The sequence below is a fragment of the Rhynchophorus ferrugineus genome, unplaced genomic scaffold (genome assembly GCF_030347505.1).
Source record: "Rhynchophorus ferrugineus isolate W39M unplaced genomic scaffold, kcgeb_rfMv2 rfM17, whole genome shotgun sequence".
NCBI classification, from domain to species: domain Eukaryota; kingdom Metazoa; phylum Arthropoda; class Insecta; order Coleoptera; family Curculionidae; genus Rhynchophorus; species Rhynchophorus ferrugineus.
The window spans coordinates 870,326-887,748 of NW_027472596.1; the positions used below are offsets into that span (position 1 = coordinate 870,326).

Consider the following 17,423-nt stretch of genomic DNA (forward strand, 5'->3'; position numbering starts at 1 on the left):
TGCGTAAGAAGCAGGTTCAACTTGTGGTCTCCTAGGGATATCCGAAAGAAAAATATTAAATAGAGCGGGTGCCAGGAGGGAGCCTTGTGGAACTCCTGCGTCGATGGTTTTCCGGATAGAGAGAATATCTTCAATCTTCACCTGGAACGATCGTCCTGACAGAAATTATTTGATAAGAGCTGTTGGGTCATCAGGTAGACCTAATCGGATGCATTTCGCTACTAAGCCTTCGTGCTAAACCTTGTTAAAGGGTTTGGTTAGGTCCAAGAAGACCGCTCCAAGTCTTTCACGTCGGTTAAAAGCACAGTTGATTTTTCCGGCCAGCCGATGGGCCTGATGAATGGCTGAGTGTTTGGCGCGGAACCCGAATTGCTCATATGGAATGATATTGTTTGTTTTCGTAAAACCATTAAGAGCATGAAGCATTGGGCTATCGAAATATTATCGAAACTCGGGGCCTTCTTATTCCGAATCTTGCTGATCATTTGCGTGAGTATTTTAGTTTTTAGCTTTTCGTGGTCGGTGACTGCAAAAGTTCCTGTCTCTATTGATTATAGGAGGGGAGGGGGGTATGACGCTTTGCGCCTTCGCCACGGGGCTTTTAGAGAGTCGCCAGAAAGTTGCTGGGCCATCCAGCCTTTGGTCCGCTAGAAATGAGTTCCATTTCTCGGATCGCCAGGCTTTAATGGATTCCTTTACTTCTCGTTTTACTCTGTAAGTGTTTAGTGAATTAATAGCCTGGCTACTTACCTGAATAGGCTGGGTAGACTTGACGGCCGGTGGTTTGGGCGTTGGCTGGGTAGCTGTCTTAGTTAGCTGCTTGGCGGACGCTGATCTGATGGCATTTCTGGAGGTTGATGGTTGCGAGTTGGCCTTGGCTCACTGCTGGATAGGTTGGGTGGACGGCTTGACAGCTGGCTTGGTTGCAGCTGCATGTCTAGCCTTATCGACGGCCTTCGACAGCTGACTTGGTTGTGGTGGGGTGATGGGGCTCCTCTTTCCCACCACGGTGAATCCATGATCCGGATCTTCATTTTCTAGCCGTTGAGATGTGATTTCATTTGGTGTCTCTTGAGATTGATGTACTAACTGCGCCGGGGTAGGTTTAGTAAGGACGTCTGGTAGCATCATCCGCATTGCGGAGAGCTTGTCTCCTTGCTTTGTTAGCAATATTCGCAATTGAGTAACCTCAATTTTGAGCTCTGCCTTTTAATTTTTTAAATACTCGATGAGTACAGGACCCATCATCCGGGCATCGTCAGGGCTATCATCGGCACATTTGTCGGTTTTTGACGGCAACTTTCTGAAGACGGTGCTGGCTCTGGCGTGCGGGACGCCATTGCCCCGCTTGTAAAACGCTTTCCGGCGTTTGCAAACGTTAAACGTTGTCTGTAAATGCGCCTTTTCGGCGCTTACAGACGCTTTGTTTTAAGTAGGCACTGATGGAAACGTGATAACGGATCGACCGTCTTAGAGAAATTTCGGGTGATTCTCGGAGACGCAGGCAGGTTCGGCGGACCGGACACGACCGTTCTCTTCGAGAGCTAGCAGGGAACTCCGAATCAACAATGCGCAAAACTCATTCAACAATGCGCCAGATTCCAAGCATATGGGCATACTAAGACAAACTGTCGCAAGTTGTAAAGATGCGTGAAATACGCTCCCCTGCGCATTTCGTTCATTTCGTCGCATCGTTATGCGACCAATAATTGCATACGCAAAACACGTGACGACAAAATAAATTGCGCCATAGGGAATGCCTAGTCCATAAAGCGTTACAACACAAACTGTATTCAGTACTGACAGAAAAAAGAAATTTACAGCCACCAAAACAGCCCATACCATCTAACTCGTCTAAAGCACCAATACATCACTTGGTTTTTGTATGAACAAAATATTGATATCATGATGGTATCCGAAACACATTTCACGGATAAAAAATATTTAGAGATTCCGAAAAACAAGCTGTATCACACAAAACACCCAGATGGTGAAGCAAATGGAGGAACATCTATAATGATCAGTGAAATATAAGGCACCGTGAAAGAAAAAAATTCAGTGAGAAATATTTACAAGCCACCAGTCTAACTATTGAATAAGTGCATGGGCCATTAACAATTAATGCTATATATTGTCCACCTAAACACGACAAGGCAGCACAATACCACGGCTTCTTCTGGGCACACGGGGCTTCTCTTCACGCTGGGTAATAGGTTCATTACCGTGGGAGACTACAATACAAAACATGTTATGTAGGTTTCTAGACTAAGAACACCAAAAGACAGATAATTAGTCAAAACAATGAAGGCCCATAATATAAAGAATATATCTACTGGTAAGCCAACATATTGGCTGCCAGGTAGAAATAAAATTCCCGATACCGTAGACTTTTGTGTTACAAAAAATATTAATAACGAAACGTGCAAAGCAGAATCATGCCTCGATCTATCATCTGACCACTCACCGGTTATTATAACATTGAACTCAAATATCTCAACAAAACAAAATCACTTTAATTGCATAACACAAAAACCAACTGGCAGTTATTTAGAGAAAAATCAGACAGTTTGTTATCACTAATTTATCATTAAAATTAACAATACATGGGCTAGGAATGACAAAGGTAAAGCGGAAGTTTTCTCTAAACACTTAAAAACCGTATTTAATACGTACCCATTTGAAATACCCGCAACAGAAGAAAATAACATAATGGAATTTCTTAACACTCCGTTTCAAATGGATCTTAAGGAATTTACTGTTAAAGATGTTAACCAAACAATACCTAAAAAAATTTATTATAAAAAAGCTCCCAGTTTTGACCTAATTGCTAAAAGAATCTTGAAAAATCTTGAATCATTGGAAAAATAATAAGACGTCTCCTCTTATCCTATGAGAATGTTACCTGTCATCTCAAAACTTTACGAATAACTATACATTAATAGATTAAAATTAATCGCAGAGGAGATAAATGTTATTCAAGACCATCAATTTGGCTTGCGTAATAAATATGGAACAACAGAACACATACATAGAGTAGTCAACCAAATTAACAAAAACTTAAATGATAAGCTTCATTTTTCGATTTTTCTCAGGCCCTCGACAAAATGTGGCACACTGGACTGCGTGTTAAATTGAAAAAGCTTTTGCTCCATACGCACTTGTAATTGCTGAAATCGTACCTCTCAGACAGACATTTTATTGTCAAACAGGGTGACGAATACATTGACCTACAGCCTATATATTCGGGTGTTCGGCAGGGCAGTGTTCTCGGTCCATTGTTATATCTTATGTATCAGCTGAACCACCGACCTCACAAAACATTACTGTCGCAACATATACTGACGATACAGCGGTCACACGAGGATCCAATATCAGCCACAAAAACCTCCAACTTCATCTTAACAAAGTCGAATTGTGGTTGAAAACCTGGCGTATCAAATCAAATGAGGCAAAATCTACCCATATAACATTCACCCTTTGCAGAAGAACCTGTCTCTCAGTAAAATTGAATAATCATAAGTTTCCGCGAGCAGATAACGTTAACTATCTGGGAATACATTTTGATCGACGTCTGTCTTGGAAAAACATATAGTGACAGAACGCAAACAGCTTGGGCTTAAACTAAACCAAACGTATCGGCTGATAGGGCGTAAATCTAAATTATCATTAGATAACAAGGTTTTTGTCGTATTAATCAATACTTAGGCCCATCTGGACCTATGGTATTGAACTGTGGGGTACTACTTGCAAATCTAACATAGATATCCTCCAGAGGTTCTAGAATAAAATGTTGCGAGTCGTCGTCAATGCCCCATATTAGGTGTCCAACAAACTAATTCAATGCGATATACACATAGAACCCATAACGAGTGTAATTCGAAGTGCTAGTGCGAAGTACTCCGGAAGAATATTAGTGCATACTAATGCACTCGCCAAACCGTAAATGTGTGAGTTAGTTAGTTAGAATAAGTTAGGATAGACTTTAAAATTAGTGATTATTTTTAATTGGAGTTAGAATAGTATCTAGAACAAGGTTTAGATTATAAGTTGTACAGCAGACTACTAACTCTACATGTTAGTATGGTTATATTACATAACGGAAACCAAACAATAATACTTATTGCACAAGGGCAGATTGTAGAAGTTTCAATATATATATATATATATATATATATATATATATATATATATATATATATATATATATATATATATATATATATATATATATATATTAAATAAAAGGCCTTTATTCGACAAAAATTCTGATTTATTGGTCCGACAGGTAAAACATGGTAATGTGTTTCGATCAATGGACCAAAGGAGACTGTTATGGACCAATTCCGTGGTGCTGGCCTCGCTCATTTATGTTGACTTACTATTTAGTTGCTGCACGTGGTCCTGTCTTAATATTTTGTTGAGAACGGAACAATAGTTACTCTACTCTAAAATTACTGTTCGGCGCCTTGTCGAATAGGAAGTAGAACATGATAATGCCAGCATAAATATGCTTTAATATAAACCCCTATGTCTATATGTCTCGCTAATCGTACCTTTCGGCTTCATAAAAATTTGAAACTCGTAGAAAAAAACTGTTAAAATTAGGTTGTACTCTCCTATTATATGTTATAATAGTTTTATTAAAATGTTAGATGCACCAGCAAGCCATAGGGCTGATGTGTCTTCATATTTATATTGTCATATATATGCACTTATAACTTTTTAAAATAAAATGTTCGTTCTCTCTGTTTGTTTGTTCTATTTAATGTTATAACTAAAAATAATGAGAAGGAAATTAATAGATTTCTAAATAAATGTATATCAATTTCTGTTGTTATTTTCCTTCTTATGAAATATAGGTAATGTAGAACCGATTGGCGGAAATAAGGTAATAATTAGGAACTAAAATGTTCCCAATAGACAATGATTGATAAGTGATACGTGTAAAGTGATGCATGAAATAAGGGGAATTGTTACAAACATTAGTTAAATTAATAAAATTATGCAAATGATAAACGTTCAATGATTTTGATAATTGTTAGAACCGGTTCGGTGAAGGTGATGGGCAATTAAAACACTGGATTCAACTGTATTTGTAATTCACAAACAACTCGCTTAAAGCTATAGCTCGGGTGGGGTGACTTTGACACCAGCATGTGCCGTAGGGTTGTTACAATTTTATATTTCAAAGCGAATATTATAACATTAATTTAGGCAACCACATATTCATGGCGCATGGTGACAATTTATGTGCCGCCATCTGATTGTCTTTAAATACCGCCACATATAAACCAATCAAATGCTCCTATTTTCAATCTAGATACATACACGTTCATTTGTTAAATATAAATACTGTTAGCTGCCACTAAATAATATTGACTTTCCAATTTTTTATTAGTCTGTATCCATAGTGCAATTTAATAGTAGGTAGGTGATTTAATACAAAACTATCATGAATTACTCTCATGATAATAATTATATGCGTACTTCTGCGTACACATCAATTTTGAGTGAATTTTTTGAAAGCAACAGTGAAAACTTAAATCAAAATACCAGTACACCTTCGGCAAAAGAAAATGAACCTAACAAGTCTCAAAGTATTATTTAAATAGTACATCTTACTTCATGGCTACTCAAAATTTCCATTATAGATTTTAATGACCCACAAAATGATCTGAATTCCGTCAACAACATTTATAATCCATCCCAGGGCGAAAGTTCTAATCCATATCTATTTACCATGCACCAAACCGCAAACAGGTTTATTTTATATGCAGATAATCCGCTATACATATTTATTAAAGCTAAAGAGTTAAGAAATATTAGAATTAGTCAAAGTTGGAATAAATGGGTATTTTCTCCGTATACCGAAAAAAAAATTATTTACTATAGTCAGGTTGGGGTTATTTTAACAGTTTTTTTATTCAATAGCGTTTCAAATTATACAGTTAAATTATTTCATATTATTTATATAACAATTTACTACATTTTAGATTGGTAAACAAATTAAATTATTGTATTACGCCGAAAAGGAACAAATGATAGCTGGTATTGCAGAATATCAGGGCATGATTAAAGATCAAAATCTAAGCAAACCTACGGCCTCCATCAAGTGGATATTCAATAAGCGCATTAAACAAAAGAGAATAATGTAAGATAATCTGAAAAACAATCAGATACAGCAACATAATTCATTTTTAAATTTCAGACACATCGTTAATCCTTATGATTCAGGAACGCCTATAGTGTTATCCAAAGATGGAACTGTGATAAGGCAAGATGTCGCACAAAGCTTGATTGAAATGTTTACCGATGCAGAATGACAAGAGCAAATTTGAATTGTTATAGTGTTATATTAGTTTAGAATATTTATAATAGTTGTTTGTAATTATTATTATACATAGTAATGTAATATGACGAAATTATGTAATATAATGGTTATGGTTATTATTGTTAATAAATATTGTTGTATTGTTATAATTAAAATAACTAAATGACACTGTCGCTAAGTACAAATATTGTAAATAATTACCATATATATAAATATATATAGTTGCTTGATGATGTGATCTAATCATAGGTATATATAAAACTGACGAAATATAATCACCTTATTGCTACTTAACTATAACAGTACCAATGCTTATTTAAGTTATATAATATCCGATTAGTAGGTGCTAATGTCTTGCTATTCAACACTCTTCGATAGCATGAGGTAACATAATTCCCTTATAAATATTACGTTATTTAAAACTTTATAGAACACCAATTTTGAGTAATAGATCAATAATCTAAAACATATCAAAAGTAATATAAGTAGTGTTAAAAATTCATTCCAAAGCTTCTACGGTTTGAACTACTTGCCTTTAGAGAAAATTTTATATCAACAGGAATCATTTAATTTCACACTCATTAAAATTATCAAAATACAAATAGTTTTATGAAATGCCTAATGGTTTCTCGTTATTAAATATTATATTGCTGTTCAGTTCAGGATAAACAAAATATATCTCACTAGATTATTGGTTATATTTATCATCGTAATATCCGAACTAAATATAAAGAACTCTTCTTTCAGTTACCTATATTTTGAGAAGAGAGAAAATGTTCCGATATACATATGACTGGATATACACAAACACTATATATTATATATATCGCATAATTAATATTAATACAGGTTGAACATAAATAGCGTTTCTATTTCCATTTAAATATATTCTAAAAATACGGCAGATAAGTGATCTAATTAATACAGTACACAACTTTACAGTGTACCGCCATCTTTCGGTATTATATATATATATATATATATATATATATATATATATATATATATATATATATATATATATATATATATATATATATATATATATAGCGTTTCTAATTCCATTCAAATTTATTCGAAAAATGTGGCAGATAATTGATCTAATTAATACGTAGTGTGCCGCCATCTATCGGAATTATTGTTTGTAGTTAATTCACACCCTATGCGAAAGATGGTCCTATAGACCGACTTGATTTTAGACGATCTCTTTACCCATTAGGCAACCTATATTCCCATAATTAACCATCAGTAGGGTTATGCACTTTCTGCGCTGTTTTTTATATTTTCTTTTAGGTCGTTTGTGCTTGTATTTTCGTATACGTTTAATAATCTGTTAAGTTTGACCAGTTTTTAATTTGTTGTAATCGCACCCGTCAAGAAGGTCACAATTCCATAACCGAAAATAACTACTAGCGTTGGAACTATCGACTGAAAACAGTCTAAACAGTCGATTGTGGCAAAACAGTCGAAAGGTCGATAGTCAAAAAATTACGACTGAAAATAGTAATTACTATTATCAGTCAAATGCACGCTTCGATTGATTTATTACATTCGTGATGTTATACTGATGTTATAAATATGTTTATATTCTCCAATGATAGTATAATCGAAGTCGGTCTTGTGGTCAGTGGGCGTTGAAATTTTGTCGTCTTTTGTCGTCTTTTTTTGTCGTTTCTTTCGTCGCCATGTCGCTCCCCGCCATCCCCTTTTCATTGATGGGCGTCTTGGTAGGTTTGGCGGTTTCCGCGGGCCCATTTTGTTAATTTTTATCGTTTGTGGAGGTGGATTCGTCAGGTTTTGGTTTTGCGATGAGTTTTTCCAGTCTAGCCATCCTACGCTCCCACTTCTTGTCCATTCTCTCCCTCTTTTTCCCGATGGATTCTTCCAAGCTTTCCAATCCCTTGTTGGCCTCCTCGGATTTTCTTTTAATGTCCAGCTCCATGGACATTACATATATGACCTTTAAGAGTAGGTCAATATTCCTCAATCAACTGTTTTAGCGTCGGCTTTGGTGATGGCTAATTTTTTAGCCAACGGGTTTTCCCGCGTGATTAATTGCCTCATCCTTTCGGCCTGCCTCTCCGACAGGTCTACCAAGCTTTTAACCGACATACTCTTCAGCTCCTCCAGCTGTTCCTCGTGTGTTATATCTTCAGCCGCGTCGTTATTTTCCACGGATTTTCTTTCATCCGTGGTCTGCGACCTCGTTCTTCTTGGGCTGCCTTCTGTCGGCTCTGTTGCCGCCCTTATTTTGATTAGGGCTGGGTTGTTAAACCAGTCTCCCTCATTAATTGAGGCCGAGGTGGCCTCTGCGGTCGCTTCTTTAGAGGCCATTGTGACCTCCTTACCGCTAATTATATTAGTAACCCAACACCGCCTTTTTTAATTAATTTAATGTTGGGTCACGCCCTTAATTGGTTTTCCCACGTACAATAATGTAATATACTGTTGATCGTATCCCAATACCGCCCTGTTATAAACTTTATATAAGAATTTAATTTGAATTTTATGATGAATTAATAGTGTATATTTATATTGCTAGCCGTAAAGATTAATTTGATTATTAATGAATTTAATTAAAGTTTAATGATGAATTAGCAGTATATATTTATTATTATTGCTATCTGTATAATAAAACTCCACCCCGACTTTGATGATCGGTGACGCACGTTGTGGAATTTCAAAGATATTTAATGATATTTTAATGTCTGATTGCGTTATCAAAGCCGGATAAATTTGCTGGTTTTTGTTTTTATATAAATTTAGAATTTAAAAAATTTTGAAAACTGTGTATGGGACTGTAATTCCACAACACTGCGTTACTTAATCCTTATTGACTATCACTTACCTTGATTCCAGCGCTTCGTTCCCCTTTGACTTGTCGCCACTTGGTTACCGACCTTCGCACTGGTCACTGTTTTGCATACACAATCACTGTGCACACACTCACTCTTTATTTTCGGATAGGTTTCACCCTCCCAAAGTCCTTTGTTTATCCTCTTTCTCCTCTGTACAGGCTTAATTTTAGCAATCAAACTGCACGATTAAACAAGAGAACAAAATAGTCCGAATAGTATCTAATAATTAGATTCTATTCTGATTCAAATTTATCAGAAAACTTTAATTTTCTTGTAAATTTGATTCACCCTGCACTTCCACCACACCAATTCACTTTCACTCTTCGTGAGAGACTTGGAGCGGTCTTCTTGGACCTAACCAAAGCCTTTGACAATTTCTGTCAGGACGATCGTTCCAGGTGAAGATTATGATAAGATATTTTCTCTAGCCGGAAAACCATCGATGCAGGAGTTCCACAAGGCTCCCCAGTGGCACCCGCTCTATTTAATATTTTTCTTTCAGATATCCCTAGGAGACCACAAGTTGAGGCTGCTTTTTACGCAGGCGACACTGCTTACTTTGCTTCTTCAAGAGTAACACCGCATATCCGAAGCAGACTCCAAAAACAACTCGATGAGACGGTCCAGTGGTTACATTTCTGGAGGTTGCAGGTCAACCCACAGAAAACCCAGGCCATCTTCTTCCACAAGAAGCGTTTTGCACCGAGCATTTCGCGTCTTAAAATCGAGAACGCCGAAATCCTATGGTCAGAAGAAGCCACCTATCTCGGTCTTGTCTTCGATCGCAAATTTAAGTGGAATTCCCACATTCAAAAGTCCCTCCATAAAGGGCAAGGTATTGTTACTTTGCTGTTCCCGCTTATCAACCGGGCCAGCAGGCTTCCTCTATCTATAAAATCTCTCCTGTACAAGATGCTGGTTCGATCAGTCGTTCTATGCTGCTCCAGTGTCTATCTAAAATACGTCTCACCTAGCTAGATGGAACGTCTTCAAGTCTTCCAAAACAAAATTCTCAGAAGAATAATCAATGATCCCTGGTTCGTCAGGAACAATCAAATTCATAGAGAAACAGACGTCCCCCAAGTCCTCCACTCTTCGTCTCTCGGACAATAGATGTATTACCGAGCTGGCCGATATTTTAGGCCAATAACTCATTTGGCTCTTCGTAGCCTTATTCTATCACAGCCGACATTACTCCGTCGTGCTCTAACTCCAAATTGTCTCGACTTTCTCCGGCGAGCGATTAACTCATGTACCGCAAGTTGCGTGGTGTGACAACGACGCCACGTCCTTGCCTGGCCCTTGTGCCTCTTAACAGTGTTATCGGTTACGAGCACCCTCCTTACTAACAGTAAGAAGTATCAGTTAGGGTCATTGGATCAGCTGATAGGGTGGGGTTTAGTTGGTAGCCCAGAGGCGGTCTCCACATAACCAGTCCAACTCGCTTATTCCGGCGGGACTTCCCGACGAGGAATCCGTAACAGGATACCCCTACCCGGTTCCAAGCAAAAAAAAGGCGATTTCAGTCGATTGTTCCCAACACTAATAAAAATAATACAAAGAGGTTAGTAGTAATTAAATAAACTATTAGTTTATTAAAATTAGTAGTAATTAAATTAGTAGTATTATTAAAATTAGTAGTAATTAAAAATAAATTAAATATTAAATATTTGTAATAAACACATTTTCTGATAGGAAAACTCTACTTTACTATGCAATAATTTATTTTAATGGCTATTAAGAAGAGCACCACAGTTTTTATTTGTTGACGAATGACTATCTTAACAGAATGTGTTCAAATTTTAAAGCCCATTGAAATAATAACCACCGAGTTACCTGGTGAGAGATATCTCAAGATCTCTTTAATTATACCATTAATAAGAGGACTTGAACATTCCACCAAATCCAGGATTTTAACAAGTGAACGGGGAAAAATTATAAAATTGTCTATTAGATGTCATCAATACATGACTGGCAATTTTAGAAATTTTTTATATTCTTGGTTTAAAAAAGCCGGATTTGGTATTGCAAATAATCCTCCTTCAAACTTCAATTTCTAACTTCAAAAAATATAAATATAGTTCCATAACTCGAAATTCAAGGCACAACTATTGACCAAGATTTTATATTATTTGGAAATGCAATTTATTACTACTATATACACGCAACATCTCTCCACTCGGAAGGAGTTTTTTCAAAATCTGGGCAAATAATAATGTTCGAAGAAATCGCCTTACAGGAGAAAAGTTGATCATGACAATATCCCTGAACAGTAAATTGAAAATATTTCCGTTCTAAAATAAAAGAAATTTTATTTAAAAAGAGTCTGGTAGTTGTTGTATAATCATTTTTAGGTTCGTCATAGATTAGATTTTTCAATAATTAGTTATACGTTTACATTTTATTTAGTAGTTATGGTTATCAAACACCTTTAGTTTTAGATTTTGTTTAAGTTGTTCTGTGCTATTTATATTTATTATACTATGTAATTTAAAAATAGCAATTAATATATTTAAACACGATAGAACATTTATGGTGTTATTATTACATTCCTTTTTACAAATCCACAGAACATTCAGAATATAAGGATTCCTACTTTAAAATTATATTATTTATAACATGTTAATAGAAATTAATAATTTTATTTTCCGTTCCTTTTTTAAAGTTAGTACGCGAATGAATATATATACTTCTCTGTCTCGCTTATACTACCATTGGAAAATATAAACATATTTAAAATTAACAGCTCCAAGCATTCATCTCCGTCCTTACCTATCACACATTTTATACTGACACGAAACCCTACATCTTTGCCTAGCATCACGAATGTAATAAAACCGATTGATTTTGACGTGCATTTGACTGATAATAGTAATTACTATTTTCAGTCGCTATTTTTTATGTTTCGACTGTTTTCAGTGGATAGTTCCCAACGCTAGTAGTTATTTTCGGTTATGGAATTGTGACCTTCTTGACGGGTGCGATTACAACAAATTAAATACTGGTCAAACTTAACAGTTTATTAAACGTATACGCAAATACAAGCACAAACGACCTAAAAAAAAATAGGAAATACAGCGCAGAAAGTGGTTACCCCCTACTGATGGTTAATTATAGGAATATCGGTTGTCTAACGGGTAAAGAGATCGTCTAAAATCAAGTCGTTCGATAGGACCATCTTTCGGATAGATGGCGGCGCATAAATTGTCACCATGCCCATGAATATATGGTTGCCTAAATTAATGTTACAATAGTGGCCTTGAAATAAGGAATTGTATCAACGCTACGGCACATGCTGGTGTCAATGTCACCCCACCCAAGCTATAGCTTTAAGCGGGTTGTTTGAAATTACAAATACAGTTGAATCCGGTGTTTTAATTGCCCATCGTCTTCACCGAACCGATTCTAACAATTATCAAAATCGTTGAACTTTTATTATTTACATAATTTTATTAATTTAACTAATGTTTATAACAATTCCCCTCATTTCATGCATCACTTTACACGTATCATTTATCACTTATTGTCTATTGGAGACATTTAAGTTCCTAATTATTACCTGATTTCCGCCAATCGGTTCTACATTACCTATATTTCATATGAAGGAAAATAACAACAGAAATTGATATACATTTATTTAGAAATCTATTAATTTCCCTCTCATTATTTTTAGTTATAACATTAAATAGAACAAACAAACAAAGAGAACGAACATTTTATTTTAATAAATTATAATTGCATATATATGACAATATGAATATGAAGACACATTGGCCCTATGGCTTGCAGGTGCATCCAACATTTTAATAAAACTATTATAATATATAATAGGAGTACAACCTAATTTTAACAGTTCTTTTCTACGAGTTTCAGATTTATAGGAGGTGAAAGGTGCGATGAGTGAGACATATCGACATAGGGGTTTATATTAAAGCATATTTGTGCTGGCATTATCATCTTCTACTCGCTATTCGACAAGTCGCAATGCAGTAATTTTAGAGTAAAATAACTATTTTGCGGTTCTCAACAAAATATTAAACGAATATTTAAGAAGATGTGTGATAGAAGTATGAATTGCACCGGATGGTTGCGAGAGTGAAAACGGACCTAGTAGTCCAGTAATTATAATTTGGCTATAAAACAGTGTTTAGGATGAACACCACTGAAAAGCAGTAACGATGTGGTCATTAGATGTAATTATTCGAATAAAATTAATTACTAAAAATATTATATTGCAATCCTAATCGGCGATTAACCAAAATATCAAGATCAGGCTTTCTATGCTATTAAGTAATATTATTTCGAAAAAAACAATATGGAGGGGGCTTCCTCAGGTATAGCATTCACGGAGGGGCTACAACCGTGAAACATTTTTGAACGAAAGCCAACGGTAAGTTGCGCAAAAATGGTAAAATGTAACTAAAATCTTCACACTCGATGTTCGATAGAATGGGAAAGCTTCCCTTGCAATTCGGGCGACAATATCGTGGTATTCAGTCGGTCCTCTCATTCGCATCTCTCGCTGAAATGATGAATGATGATGTACTTTGACAAGCATATTTCTATTAACACTGCCATGTCTAACGATGATAATGCGTTCATATACACAGTCAGTTCGGTTCCAACATTCATGGGGTGGAGACGTATTTTCAATACGCTCCAAGCTCTAGAAAGATACCTTTAAAAAATATTATATATTTGAGTTTTAAAAACGCATAAAATAAAATATTAAAAATCTAAAAATAGCAAACTACAGCGATTCAATCAAATCTCCTGCATACTTTGATATAAGATTAGAACAATCAGCAATAACGTAAACTCCACCATCAGAATAGACTACAGTCATTAACAAAAATGATTGAGAGGCCCAGAAGAAGAAATCGCGGGGAAACAAACAAGGCTCAGTGACTATTGGTTATAAAAACATTAGAGACAAAAAACAGCTTTAACAACCTGTCGGAATAAATTGAAGAGAATATACAACCAAAGCCTGAAAAAGTTGTTCCCAAGCTACCACCAATAACAGTCTATAAGGTAGGAGTAATAAAACACATCCATGACCCATTGAAAGCCATTACTACGTACTACACTATTAAAACAGTGACCTATGAAAGAGTTAAAATCCAGTTGTTAGAAGCGGAGCACTTTAAAATCCTAGTAAAAGAATTAAATGAAAGAAACAACCAATACCATACATTCAGGCGAAAATCCTAGAGAGCATTCGTGTTAAAAGGATTAGATCACGGGACGGACTTTAACACCATCAAGGTAGCCCTAGCTGAAAAAGGCTACGAGCTCTTAAATATTCATAAAATACGACATCGCACGACTATAAAACATCCCGCCTATGTTCTATATTGATTTGAAACCTAATGGAAATAATAAGGCGGCGTATGAAATCACCAAAATATCTCCAGATGTCTTGAATTTGGAGTTGTGGAACTATATTTGTATTTTTTGAAGTTAGAATAGAAGATACCTCTTTTGTGATAACTTTTTGTATCGCCTCAGCATTATTTGCAATACCTAATCCTGCTTTTTTTAAATCTAGGATCTAAAAATGTAGATTTCCCGCATATCGTATTCATTTCTAAAATTGTCTTTTATTTATGATATCTAATAAACAATTTTGTCATTTTTTCTCCACTCACTTGTTAAAATCCTGGATTTGATGGAAAATTGCAGTCCACTTATTAATCGTATAATTAAAGACATCATTGGGATATCTTTCACCAGATTACTCGGTGGTCATTATTTCATGGGCTTTAAAATAGCCAACAAAATCAATTGTTGAAGTTTAAAGTAGAGTTTTCCTATCAGAAAATGTATTTATTACAAATATTTAATATACTTACTACTGTAAAACTAATACTACTGTAAAACATTATTCTGGATCTGCAAGAGGCTTGGACAAAAATCGCGAAAGTTTATCAAATAAGTATTACCTATTATACCAGTCCAAAGTAATACCTATTATGCCAGTCAAAAGTATCTTACTATTTATCATTTAAATATTTTTTTTGCCCTCGGAAACTAGCGTTCCAAGATAATGTTATGTTAATTTACAATATATAGTTATTAACAAGCAAACTACAAAAAAAATAAAACGACATATATTACATATAAATCTGTATAAGCATAAATGTGGCGCATTACTTTTTTTTGGCCTGCAACCGGGTAGGGGAATCCTGTTACGGATACCTGGTCGGGAAGACCCGCAGGAATAAGCGAGTTGGATTGGTTATTGTGGAGACTGCCTCTGGGCTACCCACTAAACCCCACCCTATCAGCTGATCCAATGACCCTAACTGATAGTTCTTATTGTTAGTAAGGAGGATATCCCTAACCGGTAACACCGTTAAGAGGCACAAGAGCCAGGCAAGGACGTGGCGTCGTTATCACACCACGCAGCTTGCGGTACATGAGTTAATGGCTCGCCGGAGAAGGTCAAGACAATTTGGAGTTAGAGCATGACGGGGTAGTGTCGGCTGTGATAGAATAAAGCTATCAAGAGCCGCATGAGTTATTGGCTTAAAATATTTCCCAGCTCGGTAATACGTCTATTGTCCGAGAGACGAAGAGTGGAGAAATATCTCGAGTAAACCTTGGATATAAAATCGTGAACTTGGGGAACGTCTGTTTTTTTTTAGATAGACACTGGAGCCGTATAGAACGACTGATCGAACCAGCATCTTGTACAGGAGAGATTTTATAGATAGAGGAAGCCTGCTGGCCCGGTTGATAAGCGGGCAGCAAATTAACAATACCTTGACCTTTATGGAGGGACTTTTGAATGTGAGAATTCCACCTAAATTTGCGATTGAAGACAAGACCGAGATAGGCGGCTTCTTCTGACCATGGGATTGCGGCGTTCTCGATTTTAAGACGCGAAATGTTCGGTGCAAAACGCATCTTGAGGAAGAAGATGGCCTGGGATTTCTGTGGGTTGACCTGCAACCTCCAGAAATGTAACCACTGGACCGTCTCATCGAGTTGTTTTTGGAGTGCGCTTCGGATATGCGGTGCTACTCTTGAAGAAGCAAAGTAAGCAGTGTCGCCTGCGTAAAAAGCAGGTTCAACTTGTGGTCTCCTAGGGATATCTGAAAGAAAAATATTAAATAGAGCGGGTGCCAGGAGGGAGCCTTGTGGAACTCCTTCGTCGATGGTTTTCCGGATAGAGAGGATATCTTCAATCTTCACCTGGAACGATCGTCCTGACAGAAATTATTTGATAAGAGCTGTTGGGTCATCAGGTAGACCTAATCGGATGCATTTCGCTACTAAGCCTTCGTGCTAAACCTTGTCAAAGGATTTGGTTAGGTCCAAGAAGACCGCTCCAAGTCTTTCACGTCGGTTAAAAGCACAGTTGATTTTTCCGGCCAGCCGATGGGCCTGATGAATGGCTGAGTGTTTGGCGCGGAACCCGAATTGCTCATCTGGAATGATATTGTTTGTTTTCGTAAAACCATTAAGAGCATGAAGCATTGGGCTATCGAAATATTATCGAAACTCGGGGCCTTTTTATTCCGAATCTTGCTGATCATTTGCGTGAGTATTTTAGTTTTTAGCTTTTCGTAGTCGGTGACTGCAAAAGTTCCTGTCTCTGTTGATTATAGGGGGGAGAGGGGGTATGACGTTTTGCGCCTTCGCCACGGGGCTTTTATAGAGTCGCCAGAATGTTGCTGGGCCATCCAGCCTTTGGTCCGCTAGAAATGAGTTCGATTTCTCGGATCGCCAGGCTTTAATGGATTCCTTTACTTCTCGTTTTACTCTGTAGGTGTTTAGTGAATTAATAGCCTGGCTACTTACCTGAATAGGCTGGGTAGTCTTGACGGCCGGTGGTTTGGGCGTTGGCTCGATAGCTGTCTTAGTTAGCGGCTTGGCGGATGCTGATCTGACGGCATTTCTAGAGGATGATGGCTGCGAGTTGGCCTTGGTTCTCTGCTGGATAGGTTGGGTGGACGGCTTGGCAGCTGGCTTGGTTGCAGCTGCATATCTAGCCTTATCGACGGCCTTCGACAGCTGATTTGGTTGTGGTGGGGTGATGGGGCTCCTCTTTCCCACCACGGTGAATCCATCATCCGGATCTTCATTTTCTAGCCGTTGAGATGTGATTTCATTTGGTGTCTCTTGAGATTGATGTACTAACTGCGCCGGGGTGGGTTTAGTAAGGACGTTTGTAGCATCATCCGCATTGCGGAGAGCTCGTCTCCTTACTTTGTTAGCAATATTCG

General features: G+C 36.8%; 2 long non-coding RNA genes across 2 annotated transcripts in view; one reads left to right on the forward strand and one right to left on the reverse strand.

Annotated features, from left to right (window-relative positions):
* Positions 1 to 17,423, forward strand: part of LOC143205797 (uncharacterized) — a 489,432-nt gene that overhangs the window by 427,252 nt on the left and 44,757 nt on the right. The gene's annotated exons all lie outside the window — the stretch shown is intronic.
* LOC143205805 (uncharacterized) lies at positions 5,083 to 7,013 on the reverse strand. Its single transcript, XR_013007925.1, has 2 exons — positions 6,865 to 7,013; positions 5,083 to 6,791 (listed from the first exon to the last, which is right to left on the reverse strand). It is a non-coding gene; the product is annotated as an uncharacterized LOC143205805 (long non-coding RNA).